This window comes from Manis pentadactyla, chromosome 4 (genome assembly GCF_030020395.1).
Source record: "Manis pentadactyla isolate mManPen7 chromosome 4, mManPen7.hap1, whole genome shotgun sequence".
Taxonomy (NCBI): domain Eukaryota; kingdom Metazoa; phylum Chordata; class Mammalia; order Pholidota; family Manidae; genus Manis; species Manis pentadactyla.
This window is the reverse complement of record NC_080022.1, coordinates 15,486,954-15,501,045: the sequence shown is the minus strand read 5'-3', so window position 1 is coordinate 15,501,045 and position 14,092 is coordinate 15,486,954. Positions and strand designations below refer to the sequence as shown.

General features: G+C 51.3%; 1 protein-coding gene across 1 annotated transcript in view; it reads left to right on the top strand.

The window, feature by feature from the left end:
* ECE1 (endothelin converting enzyme 1) overlaps positions 1 to 14,092 on the top strand; it is a 116,488-nt gene that overhangs the window by 25,364 nt on the left and 77,032 nt on the right. The window lies entirely within an intron of this gene.

The following is a 14,092-nucleotide window of genomic DNA, read 5'->3' as shown; positions in this document are numbered from 1 at the left end:
GCTTCATCCCATTACCCTATATGATCGACACTGTGCCCTGCTATCCCCATTTTGTACATGAGGAAACAGCCTCTGAGAAGCTGGGTGACCTGTCCAAGCCCACACAGCTGTTGGGCCCCGAGCCTGGCCCTTTCTCACTTTGCCCCTGCCCTGGGCATAGTTGTGGACTGGATTAGGGTATCTTGCCAGGTAGCAGCTGGATGCAGCCAACCTCAAACATAATCAGTGGGGAGGATCTGTAAACAGAGGATCTGGAGTAGGGCAGAGGCACCTGCGGGATGAAGAACAGGCTGGGAAGCAAGTGGACAGAGGGAAGTTGGAGGCAGGAACCGTGGGACCGCGTGTGTTTATTCAGCCAGTTCCAGGCAGGCAGGGGGCCTTGACCAGCCAGTGTAAACATCCGGACTGCTTCTCAGCCTGGCCGGGGGCTGAAGCAAGCAGGGGAGCCAGCAACCTGGGCCTCCTGGGTGCCAGCCTGGTGCCAGGGGTGCGCTGGTGGACAGATGGGAGGTAACAGCAAGCCAACATTTATTGAGCACCTAGTATATGCCACGTCATTTACACACAGCATCTTATCACCTCTTTACGACAGCCCTGCTATTTTTACTTAAATGAGGAAACTGAGCACTGGGCATATAGACCTAGCCCCATCAAAAGCCCGCAGCCTTTGATTTGCTGAGACGGTGAGTTTGTGAACTCATAGCTCGGCCAACATTCCTGTGCATTGGCCTGTGCTGATGCCACCCTGCCCTGCAGACTCTGTTTGAACCCTAATTCACTTTCTCTCTGGCTAGACATGTGCACCCAGCAGCTGTAGTTCTTGCTGCAAATGACTTCCCCTGTTTACTTTTTAGCACATCGCTGTCTGGGCTGAGGAAGGCCAGCTTGACCCAGCTCGGGGGTTTGCCTCTTTCTCCCCTAGGAAGGGAATTTTGCTGGCCCTGGTTATGCAGGCTGGTGGAGTGAGTCTGATAGATCAGTAGGCCTCAGGTATCAGCCCACCCATTTTACAGATGGAGAAACAGAAGCCCAGAGAAGAGAAATATCTGCTCCTGTAGGCTCATAGTGAATAATGACCAAGGCAGAACTGGGGCCCAGGTCTCCGGGGAGGACGCCCCTAGTCCAGGCGGACCTTTGTTAATGGGGGTGGGACCTTTGTTAATGGGGGTGGGACACCCCTAGTCCAGGCGGACCTTTGTTAATGCGGGTGGGACACGGTTAGGAAAGGGCAGGGATGAAATAACTATGTTCCCCAGAAGCATCCTAACCTGAAATCAAATTTCACAGCCACCCTCACTCCCTTCTGCTGCCCACTTTGGAGCCGTGCCCCAGAAATGCTCTCAGGCTCCCAGGAACTCTGATAAATGCCCGTGCTTGTACCAGCAGGGTAGTTTTATTGGGCCTGGGTGGCTGAGAGCCTGGGTGGGGGCGGTCTCCTGATCCCTACTTCCTGCTATTTGTGCCCAGGTCTTGTCCTGCTCTATCCTGACACATTTCCCTTTGCCCTGGTTCATCTTTGAGTCTAACAGAACCAACACTGGGTTGTGCCAAAGTAGAAAGGAATCGTTTAAATGTCATAGCAGCCAGAGACTGGACACCTGGAATGTGCCATGTGACACCTTTGAGACGACATACCTTCAAGGTGCAGGTCCTGTCTGCAAGTATTCCCCATCAGCTCAGTTTAAGGTTGAGGACATTGAGTTATACCTGGAGCCTAGATTCGAGCCAGGAGACAGACACCTGGTCCACACCTGTCAAAGCTCTTACACCTGTGAAAGTGCCTCCAGAGGATTTATTTGGATGCAAGGTGGCTAAGACTCACCTTGAGAATGAGGAACTCAGGGTCTCAGGAGAGGCTGAGGGGAATTGTGCAGGGAGGGACCCCCAGGAGGCCAGGAACAGAGTGTCTGAGAATGGGGTGGGGGGTGGTGGAGGGAGCCCAGCTATCCTAGGCCCATGACTTTACGTATCCTGGTCAAGGGACCAAATGGCCCAACCCCCAGAGCCCCAGATGCATCACCACTTATGAATCATTGAAGGTTGGTGTAACCTTGGGACAAGTAAACCTTTTCCACACTTTATCTGAGGCTGTGGATTGGCCCTTTTCTGTCCATTCATTTTGGGAGACTCTCCCAACAGCAAGAACAACAGGCCAGGTCACCCTACTGTGTGCCAGGCCCTTGACAAACACAGCTTGTTTGCTTCTTAGAAGAGTCTTGGGAGCTAGTAAGGTCCGCACTTCACAGAGGAGAAAACTGAGCTCACACAATAGCAAAGCACAGGTCTGGGTTTCCATCCAAGTGTGTCTGCTTTCAAGCCCATGCCTTTTATGGTGTGTGGCAAAATATTTCAGACATATAAAAAGCATAGAGTTCAGTAAAAACAAACATAAGTGAACCAACTACCCAGCTTAAGAAGTAAAACATTCCGAATGCGGTTGAATCCTTCCCAAGTGTTCCTACCTGGTCTCATTCCCTACCAACCCCCTTCCAGAAGAAACTACTTCCTTGAATGACTGCCTGAACTGCTTTTACTAGATGTTTCTGCCTCCTCAAATGACACATGGTCTTGCTCAGGTGCTTTAAAGCTTTAAATAGTTGGCAGGAGGCTATATGTTTTCCCCTGCAGCTTACTGTTCACTCTTGACTTGTATCCGTTCATTTCTGATGCTAAGTAGGAGACCACCACATGGACTTCTGTGGTTTCACCAGGCGGTTGTAGACAGCCTTGTAGATTATTTCTCATTCACTGTTTAGATGATGCTCTGGGTCTTCTCTGTACATGTCTCTGGGTGCCCATGGGACAGTTTCCAAAGTGTGTGTGTTATTTACGGCAAGGAGTGGGATTGGATCAGCCCACCATATTGTAGCACTCTACTGAGGTAACTGATTGATAATATGGTGGGGGAGTCCTGCTCTGAGCATTAAAAACCTCTTAAGAATGAGAATGTAACTATGTTGTTTGCTGCTGTGAACAGAACCAAGAACAGTGTCTGGCACATAGTAGGTGTGCAATAAATATCTGTTGACTGAATGAGTGGACATATCCTGGGCACTGTGTAAGGCGTGGATGTTCACAATTGTAATCAATCCTCTGTGAGAAGGTATTCTTTCCATTTCACAGCTGAGCTAAGGCTTCAGATTGGCCAAGTTCCCACTGTTCCACGGCTAATACCCAAGTTGGCTGACTCCAAAGCCTGCACTCTTTTCGAGCCCAGGTTTCCCCTGAAGTTGCTTGTGTAGACAGGGAGAGGATTCTTACAGGCCTGGAATATGGGAACAGTCTTACTTTTAGCACATTGCCTGGATAGTACTTATTCATGATGGTGCAGGGGGAAGGACGTTCTACTAGACATACATACAAATCACTAGAGGAGCACACTGATGGGGCAGCTTGGGACATGGAGGAGGACTTCATAGAGATGACATTTGATCTGGGTTCTGAAGGGTGAATAGGAGTTCAGAACCCAGTAGCTAAGGTGTAGACTATGAGTCAAGCAACTTCTCTGTGTCCTGTACTAGAGTTGGTATTGAGAGGGATATCATACCGTTGCTTACAAAAACAAATAAATGTGAGTTACTTACGATCTGATAGAGATATATGACCCTGTGAGGATGGTGCGTGCCAGGTGCTGACTAAATAGACAAAGCATCAAGAATCAGCAGTGCTGGGGCCAAAGGAACATTTGAGAACTGTGGGGCCATTCAGGAAGTCTTTCTGGTGAGGGTGGGGGCAGCATTTAGATGAGAAAGGAAGGCAAGAGGGAGAGGGGCTGCCTGACTCTTGATTTACTGGCTGGGCCAGGTCAGGAAGGGGGCCTCCCCAGCTTAATGGGGAACTGGGGACAGACCTTGTGTTCTGGCAGAAGCCCTGTGGTGTCTTGTCACCAAGGCTTGTGCTGTTCTCTCCCTTGGGAGAGAAGAAAAGTTGTTCCTAATTGTTAATTGTGCAATTGCAAGTTGGCTCTGGAGCCAGGCTGAGCAGGAGCCAAGCCCCAAGTGGGAAGGAGGAGCCAGGGCTGGATGGCTACAAAGCCAGGGGCCCAGGGGCCCAAGAGGGGGTTTGGGAGTGCCACTGCGTGAGTGTCCCAGGCAGAGATGCCTGCCTGCCTGAGCCGGAACCCCTGCCCAAACTCCCACTCCATTCTGCAGGACCATGTGATGGACCTCAGTTCGAATCATATCCTCTCACTAGCTGTGTGACCTTGGGCCAGCTACTTAACCTCTCTGTGTCTCCATGTCCACGTCTCTCACATGGGGTTGCTATAATGGTTAAATCAGAAAACACATGTGAAGTGCTGAGCACAGAGCCTGGAATGAAGCAGTTGCTCAAGAAATGATTTTTGCTGCTTCTGCTCTTGCTGTTCGGCCTCCATGACCCAGGCCACACCACTGCTCAGGTTGAGCCCCCAGGTCATTCTGGCTGCCTGTGCCGTCTGTCCATGAGCCAGGCACCCTGTGCCATTATGTTAACATCAGCATCACAGCCGGTATCTTGGGTGGTGCCCCTCTTACAAGGAGGTGGGACTCAAATTCTTGTGTGTCTTTTCCTGGGTTATCTCCTTACTTCTCACCACAGCCCTATAAAGTAGGCTTCCATGTCCCATTGTGTAGAAGAGGCAGCATGCTCAGAGAGGTGAGGCAACTTGCCCAGGGTCACACAGCAGTAAATTTTAGGGATTCAAGCCTGGGTCTCTCTGTTCCAGAACTTTCTGTCTTCCCACTCCAGAATGGGGGAGTGGCTTGTTTCCTTCCCTTAGCCACCCCTCCGCCCCCTTCACCAGTCCCCATCCCTGATTCTCCACCCCTAAGTTCTGCTCTGCTCCGGGAGACCGCTCTGGGCCAAGACTGCAGATGGCGCAGCTTGTGTCCTCTTGAGCCATACAGCCATCGCTCTGCCACTGTCAGCAGGAATTGGGCCTCCTCTCCCCGCCAGGCATTTCCTCCCAGGCTCCCCCAGCCCTCCAGGCAAGCATGACACATGTATGGTGAGGGGGATAATGGGGACCAGATGGGAAGCTGAGCCCGGGGTGGGCTTTGTTAGGAGAACATTCCTGGTCACTGAGGCAATGCCAGCTCAGTAGCATCTGGTTTGGTGAGGGGCCACCCTAATTGGCTGGGGCTGGACGTGGGGAGTTGCCCTTCCATGAGGCCTCTGTGGCAGGTGGGGACAAGCACTTCATGCTGAGGCAGGATTTCAGAGTCCAGGAGGGAGAATGGGGAGCAAGGGGGCAGAGTGGGAACAACAGGGAGTTCAGAGTTAGACCTGGTGTCCGGTCTTGGCTCTATTGCTCTCTGGCATTGTAACCTGAGCAAGTGACTGCCGCTTTCTGAGCTGTAGTTTTACCTTCTGCAAAATGGGAGATAATGATAGTACTTATCCCACAGGTGTAAGTGAGAAATAAATAGCACTGCCAGCATTCAAGATGCTTTACATATTTTAACTCACTCTCTTAGCCACCGCAAGAATGGTACTACTGTTACCTGTTTTACTGATGCATTGAGGAACTGGGTGGTCATGCCACTTGCCCAAGCCAGACAGGTGGTAGGAGGCAGAGCTGGGATTTGAACCCAGGCTGCTTGGGTGTTGGGTCCACCATGCTTCTACTGCTATGTTGTCCTGCTTCTCGGTGACAATATACAAAAGAGCTATGTCAGCTGGCACTGCCGCATGCTCTCTTTCTTGCCCCAGAAATTCTTGCTGCTGATGGCATGTGGGGTGGGCGTCCCGGACTTACAAACGGGTGGATAGAGGAGTGAACAGACGTTGGGAACATTCCTGCACGTTGGGCACGGGGAGACTCTGGGGTTGTGACCCTCTGGGCCCTGAAGTCTGGGCAGCCAGCCAGACTTGTCTGTTGCCCTGAAAGGGCCAGGGAGCCCAGCTCTGAATACAGTAGCCCCCATTCCTCAGGTCCTGGCTGCCTGCCACACATTTTGTCTGCACTCTGTCATTTAATCTTCATAAACACCCTGGCTGACCAAGATCATAGCATGTGTCTTTGGAAGAAGCTGGCTATGAACATTAAGTCCAGTCGACTGCAAACCCGGGGCATATTCCCCACAGGAGCAGGTTGGGGATGTTCTGCTTCTTGAAGGATGGGTTACAGTGCCCTTGTTGAAGAGGGTTTTTTTTTAAGGTGATTTTGATGATGGTGGGTAGAGGGAGGAGGCTGGGGGTGGGGGGTCAGAAGAGCCTAGACCGAGATTCTCATCCTGCTTGGCCCCCGGGGCAGCTCCCTTGACTTCTTGAGCCCCTTTTTCTTCTTTTGTTGAAAGTGGTTTATGACCAGGGAGAGAGCTGAGTGCTGGGAGGCCAAGGTGACAGGAGCCTTGGTCCTTTAAGACTTAATGGTCCAGAGGGCAGGACAGCCACGTAACCAGTCCCCAAGTCATCCAGCCTCGTGGTAGGGTCTGGTGGAGGGGTGTGCAAGCACGCCGTGGGAGCACAGAGGAAGGGCAGCTGCAGGGCTGTAGTGTCACGGTGATAGCGTGGACACAGCTCATGCCTGTCAAGCTGCCCTTCCCCCTCATCCTGCCAATGACCCCTTCCTTTGGGAACTGCTGCTCCCCACCCTTTATGGTATTGGTTGGTGCCAATCACAGGATCTTGACCCTGCCTCTTCATAGGGGAAGTGCACATGAACCAGACCTGGCCAGTCAGAGTTCTTCCCTGGGACTCTAATCCTACAAACTGAGAAAGAAGGGTTCTTTTCTCCAAGGCACTCAGCTGCCAGGAGGTGAGCCTGGCCCAGTTCTCCTGGCCTGCAGAACATGTAAACTCAGGAGATGAGAACAGGGGTAACACAGAGAGGGCAGGAGCATTTGAACTCCTGCCTGAAGCCTGAGCCTCCCTCCCTTTCAGGCAATGCAAGTCAAGGTGTTTTTGCTTTGTTACAAAACCCAGTTAGAGCTGGGTTTGCTACAACCCTGAAGATCTTGACTGAGGGGGTTTCACAGAGGAGGTGGCATTTGAACCATGTGTTGGAGGTGTTCTTGGGACAAACAGCAAAGGCAAGGTTTTGCCAGGTGAAGGAAGCTGGTGGGAAGGGCATGATCATGACCATGGGGATGGCAGTGGTGGTCTGGGAAGATCTTGAAGGGCCTTATGTGCCATGGAGCAGAGCTTGGATACATTGATTCAGCCAGCCAGCCAGCCAGCCCTCACTGTGTACCAAGCACTGTTGTAAACACTTTACAAAGAATTAAGTGAACAATCCAGTGAGGTAGGTACTATTTGGCCACTTTACAGTGAGATTAAGTAACTTGCTCAAGGTCACATAGCTGGTAAGTGACAAAGCCAGGATTTGAACCCAAGTGGTCTCTGTCTTTAGAACTTATTTTCTTAACTACAGAGTGGGAGTGAGCACCCCCTAACTCCAGCCCAGAGTTCTTTCCTGGGAACTCCACATCTCACAGCTCAGTGGGGACGAGACTATAGTGTCCGTACTTGGGATGTGACCCCAGAATCCAAGAACCCCAGTGCATCCTGGGTAATGGGCAAGGAGGCAAGGGAAGTCCTGTGGACTCTCTCAGAGGAAGTGGGGTGCTCTCCTGGCCCAGTTCCAGCCCCGGCTAGCGAGGAGCTAGGGCCAGGCTCTCGCCAGGCGCCTTGCTGTTTCTGTGAGCTGTGATAACCTCCAGAAACGGTGAATGATGGGCTCCAGCTGGGTCAGACTAAGCCCTTGGCAGGAGGTCAGTAAGTTGAAGAAGCTCTGGCTTCTAGCCCAGGTACTGGAGGATTTAAAAACTGCTCCTGGTGGGGAGGGAAGAGCTGCTCTGAGCTGCAATATTTGAGAATGGAGCCCTGGGGATCATCAGCCACAGGGCTCCAGGCTCAAGCACCTCCCATGTGCCAAGGGCTTTTAGCTTCTATTTACAGAGGTAGGGAGTTTCAGCCCGTTTTACACCAGAAGGTGAGGCTCAGCGAGACTAAGTGACTTGCCCAAGGTCACACAGCTGGATTTCCTAGGTCCATGTCCCTGGCTCTGGTCAGCCTCACTCCTGCCTCTTTGGCCTCATGGCTGATCTGAGGGATTTCTGGAACACTCACCAGAGCTCCAGCCACAAGATACCTTTCATCCTGCCCCCAGTTCCACAGAAGGGATTTTTCCCCAGTGAGAGAGTGCCTTTCCATTCCTCCGAGGGAGGCTCCCGACAGCCCCTGGGAGTCCTACACAGGTGGCCACTGGGGCAGGGACTGGGGACTAAGGCTTCTGATGTGCTCCCATGTCCGGGCCTTGGCAGGATAGGTGAGAGAGGGGGCCAACTAGTCTCAAGAACCTCAACAAATTCTTGTAAACCTAAAGCTCCAAGGAAGGAGCCACTTCAGCTGGGGGCAAAGGAAAGGCTGAGCCTCAAGAGTTAGTCTTTGAGAGTAGAGCAGAGAGCAAGGCTCTCCAGGTGGAGCAAACAGCATATGCAAAGGTCCAGGAGTAGAGAAGTAGAAGGCATGATGCTCTAGGTAGGGGAAGGAGCTGGATTATGGTTCCAAAGAACAGAGCAGGCAGGTTTCTAGAGGTGACCTTTTCTGGACCTTCTGGGAGGATCCAGAGGGATGGAAAGCACTGGAGTATGAGGAAAACAGTGAGCCGGCCTCTTCTTGTGTGCCGTGCCCCACATCTCTGCCCCACAAGGATGCTCAAGGTGCACTCATGCTCCCAAGTGGGCAGAGGCCTCTCCCTGTGCATGGCAGCCTTTCACCAAAGCTTATCTTCTGTCCCTTCTCATTTCTTGTCTGGAGCCTGGAGCCCAGGAGCAGCAGCCCCCGCCTGGGCACAGCGATGGCAGCAGGTTGCATCTCTCAGCTGCCAAGGCAGAGCCTCCACTTCCAGCCCTCAGCTGTTTCCCTCAGATGTTCAAAGAACCAGAGCCCTAGACCTGGTGGGGACAGTGACCAGAATGATTCCGGGGGTACAAGGAAAGGTCTCCTGGTGCCCTTGTGCTCCTGACATCCTCACATCAGTGGCTGTAATATGATATTTGAAAGCTGCCTTTTATGAAACAGCCTGTGCCAGCCACTGCACATGGCACTTTCCACATAGTGTCTCATATGACAGTCATAACAACCCTGCAAGGAAGCCACTACCAGGCTCATTGTATGGGGGGAAACTGAGGTGCCAAGAGGTGACATTATTCAGTCAGTGTCAGGTCCTAAATGGCTAAGCTCCATGTGTCTGACCTCAAAGTCTCTGTCCCCATCCATGACATGGAGATCCTAACTCCCACCCCTCAGAGTTGCTGTGAAAAGCGAAGGAGAATTACGGAGAGTAAGCCTGAACCTGGGAGTGATGAAGCAGGGCAGCCAGCATTACGTGGCCCCAACTGAGGGACTGTGGACAGGAGTCCTGAGCAGCAAGCCTACAAGGAAGGGGAGGATCTGGGTGCAGGGAGACAGCGGGCCACCAACTGCTCTCATCATCTTAAGCCCAGGCTGGCTCAGTCCTCATCACTGAGCCTTTACCATTCGTGGCAGAGAAGTGTGGGACTTTGGAAGGAGCACTGTGCTGAGAGTCCAGAGGCCTGGCTTCTGGTGATGGCTGTGTCCTGGAGTCAGCCTACTCAGGGGGCTTCCTCTGTGGGCCTCAGTGCATCTGTAGATGGGATGGGGTGGGGGACAGACAAAACTCACTCCCCTCCAACCACACCACCCTTCTTCCTGCCTCCTGAACACTGCTCGGTCCTACCTCTGGGCCTTTGCTGTTGCTGTTTCCTCTGCCTACAGTGCCCTCATGGATGACACCACATCATTCTAGTTTCAGTTTACATGTCACCTGCTCACAGAGGCCTTCCTCACGTCCTTCGCAGGTGTTCTCCCATACTACTCTGCTCTCCTTTCTTTATAACACGAATCACTCTCAGCAGTGAGGCAGTGAAGTACTGGTTAAGGTTAAGGACTCAAGTCAAATCGACTGGGTTCATATTCCAAACTCCACCACTTAGAGCTGGATGATCTTGGCTGTAACCTTTCTGTGCCTCAGTTTCCTCACTTATAAAATAGGGTCAATAATAATATCTACTCATATTTTTGTAAGGATTAAATAGGAAATGCATTAAAAAGCACTTAGAATCCTTTGTACACAGTAAGCACTCAATAAATGTTAGGTATTATTATTATTATAACTCTTAGCAATGTTGTTTATTGTCTGTCTCCCCCATTAAAATTCAAGCTCCTGAGAACAAAGACTGTCTTGTTCAATGATGTATATTAAGCATGGAGCTCATTTCCTGGTATATAGTAGGTACCTAATAAATATTTGCTGAATGAACAGATACATGTAAGCACTGACATTCCCAGCTTCCAAGAGGCTCCATATGGCTAGATATGGAGAAGGATGGGTGCTGGGAAGATGAACCTGAGCCAGACCCTTGCTCAGGGCCCTGCCAGATCTTTCAGCTCCCAATAGCCTCCTGGTAGGCCCCAGCCTGGCCTGCCCTGATGGGGGTCCACACACGGCTGGACAAAAGAGTCTCTCCAGGAATCCACAAATTCTCTGTTCCAATCACCGTGAACACAGCAGCATCTGTGGGTGTCTGATGCTGTTTCCCAGCTCAGATTCCAGTGGCCAGGCATGGGGGCTAACGTAGATTTTTCCCTGTGCTCAGCAACCCTCACTCCTTAACCCGCAGAGGTGGGCCCAGCCTGCTTTATCTTTACCACTGCCACCCTCCCTCCCATTTTCTAAAGCTATTCTCACAAACAGAAACACCCCCAGCTGCCCCTCCCACCCCTCCCATGCTTGCCTCCTGTTCTAGAATTCAGGGTGGAACTGTTGGCACATCACTTCTCCTGCAGGCCTTTTTTTGGCTCCTGGTACATAAGCAGCCCTGAGGACATCATTATGTGCCCAGTACTGAGAAGCAGCAAGGATTGCTATGCCATTGTCTGTACAGACAACACCAAGACTCAGAGGGGAGGCTTGCTGGAGGCCCCCCAGCTGCTGAGGGCCAGAGTTGGGACTCAAATCCAGGTTTCTCTGTTTTCTTCTTCTACCTCCATCCATTCATTCAGCTCGTAATTACTGAGACTGCTCTGTGTCAGGTGCTACACAGCAGTGACCGTGGTGCCTGCCCTGGCCAGGGACCAAGAAGTTAGCCCAGCTGGGTAGCCAGCGTGTACACCAGCACTGTGTAATAGAACTTCTTGTGCTAATGGAAATGTTCTGTATTGGTGCTGTCCCTTAACGATGTAGGGTTACTGAGCACTTAAAATGTGGTTAGTGAGGAATTGGATTTTTAATGTTATTTTAATTAATTTTAATTTCAATAGCCACATGTGGCTAATGGCTACTGTGTACTGTGTTGGACATCATGGATGCGTACAGTTCTTTGAAGATCAGTTGATCATGGCTGTAGACTGTACATCTCAAACTCAAGTGTGTGCAGAGGCACTGGGTTGATTCTCAGAGTATCTTCTTTTGCAGCTGTCAGTATATGAAATTCACACAGGGGAGTCAGTCACTGTTTTCTTTGAAACATGAGACCTTCCTGACCCATCTTTCACTTTTCTACTTTTTTTTCTTACTGAAATAGGTGCAACTTAACATAGTGTAAAACATGCAGGCCGGAAGCAAACAGTTTGGTGACTTTTGGCAAACGTAGACAACCCATGTAGCCACAGTAGAATCAAGATATGGGACATTTCCAGAACATTCCATTACCCCAGAAAGTTTCTACCTGTCCGTTTCCCAGAAGTCCTCTCCTGGAAACTATCACCATAGATTCGTTTTGCCTGTCTTTAAGCTTTACATAAAATTATTCTTCCACTTTTGACTGAGACAAGAGAATAAGAAATATTTCTCTTTTCTCATTGTTAGCAGAAAGAGCACCAGCATAATGAAAAGCGGCAGCTGGCCCTCAGCCACAGTGAGGAGGAGCCGGGAAGGAGAGGACCGGGGTGACTGGGTGAGGGTGACGGCTGCTCTGCGGACTCGGGGTCTGTCCCGAGGGGCAGCCACTCAGCACCAGCTGGCTATTGCCATTTGAGAGTGTGGGCCCAGCATTGACAAGTCCTTTTTCTTTTCTTTTCTTTTCTTTTTTAAAGGAAAGCTGAAAATACTGATTTTCATGTAAAATCTAAGTGTTGGCATTTCAAAATCTTTTACAGCGCTGCAGGCCAAATAATTCACATCTGTGGGCCAGACCTGACCTGTGGACTGCCACTTTCCAAGTTCTGCCTTGGGCTAATCAGAATGTTAGTAGTAGTAATGGCTGATAGTTGTTGAGTGGAGGCTCCTTTGTTTCAGGTCCTATTCTAAGTGCCTGAGGTTATTAAGTCATCTAATCCTCCTAGTAATTTATTAATAAGTCCATTTTACAGATGAGTAAGCTGAGCCACAAAGCGGAATTAGGTGACTTGCCCAAGGTTACCACCTGAGTACTTGACTGGGATTTGAACCCTGACTGCCTGGTTCCCCGAGACTGTGCTCCTGACCCCAAAAACATACTCTCCTTGGGGAGTGAGGCTGCCGGGGGTGCTGATTGCCACTCAGGGTGAAGATTTGCCAGCTAGGGGGTGCCGAAGAAGCAGTGAGCGAGTGCCTCAGCCCCCTATCGGGCGCTGCCCTGGCACGGGCAGTTTTCATGTTCAGGCACCTCAGCTGTCGGTTGGTGGAGCCCCAATTTTAAGAAGTGCTGGGAAAGCAGCCAGGGGTGGGGTTGGGAGGAGGGTAATAGGCTGATGCTTGATGAGGGTGTCCAGGAGCACTAGGCAAGTGGGCGCAGCAGTGAAGGATCCTGGCAGGAAGGAGCCCAGGCCCTGGAGGGTGGCAGGGGAGAGGGGAGGAATTAGCCGGCCTGGCAGGGCTGGGCCAGGCTGCTGCTGCCAGGGGGGCTGGAGGCTGGGGCATCCCCGCCCTCTCCTCTGGTGCTTGTCCAGACAAGCCTCTCACCTGGGGAAGGTTCAGAAGGGAAAATGATCACCAGGCAGAGCAATGCTACATTTCCATCATTTCCTCCCCCGTTATGTGGGTTGGAGGGCAGGAGAGGAAACTGAGGTCTGGAGAGGACATAGCCAGGAGCCGACCTGGACCCCGGAGTCCCACACCAGGGTTCTTTCTGCTCCGTTGGCTGCATTCCTCAGGACCTGAGACACAGGGAAAGGGTCTGTGGTCACTGGCTGGGTGATATTCCAGAAGCCTGAGGGGAATGACAAGAGGCCAGTCCCGCCCGTCTGGCCCTTATCTAATCTGTGTCACTGAATCAGGGTATGGCATGAGGTTAGTGCTAAATTTGCCATTATTAATGTTTTTTTCCCAACTTGATCTTCACATCCACTTTTGAGAGAGGTGCTCTTATCATCAGCCATTTTACCAATGAGAAAGCCAGGCTCAGAGGTAAAGATCACAATGAGTGATGTATATGGAGTGCTTAGCACCAGAACCTGGTGAGGGGCAGTTAGCCAAGGAGGGATGAGGTGGCAGGGTCAGCCAAGGAGGACTTCCTGGAGGAGGTGACATAGGGCTGAGTTTTGGGGACTCAACCTCTCAGGCAGCTAGATCCCCTGGGGTCAAGGTTGTTTCCTGAGTAAGACCTAACGCCAGTTGGGTCTCCCTCTCTGAGGACTCTACTTACACCAGAACTCTAAGTAATGTGGGCTGGTATCTCAGGGCCCTCCCAAGTCTTCTGGCAACCTACACACCTGGGGGAGCCCTCTAGGCCTGACTCCAGATCCTATGTATTGCAAAGGGGCAGCCTGACCTTGGGATGGTCCCATCACCTCTGAGCCTCAGTTTCCTCATCTGCCAAATGGCAACAGTGCTGTCTACCATGGAGGGTTGAGGTATATGATAGGTGCTCAGCAAATAGGCATTACAGAGCCTCCAGGTACAGCTATTGAATTGAGTTGGTCTTTTTAGGACAGAGGACAGACCTGTCCACAGTCTGGCCCAGGAAAGTGAGATCCACACTTCAGCACAGAATCAAACAGTCCCAACTTTTGTGTTTGAACCTGCTTTAAAGGGTTCTGAGTAGCCATTCACCCCTCTTCAGCTGTGTCTGCACTGGACAAGGGTGCTGGAGAGCAAATTTGCCTTTAGTTATTGTTCCTACAAAGCCAAGAGCAGCAAACACTTACTGAGCACTCCCTGTGTGCC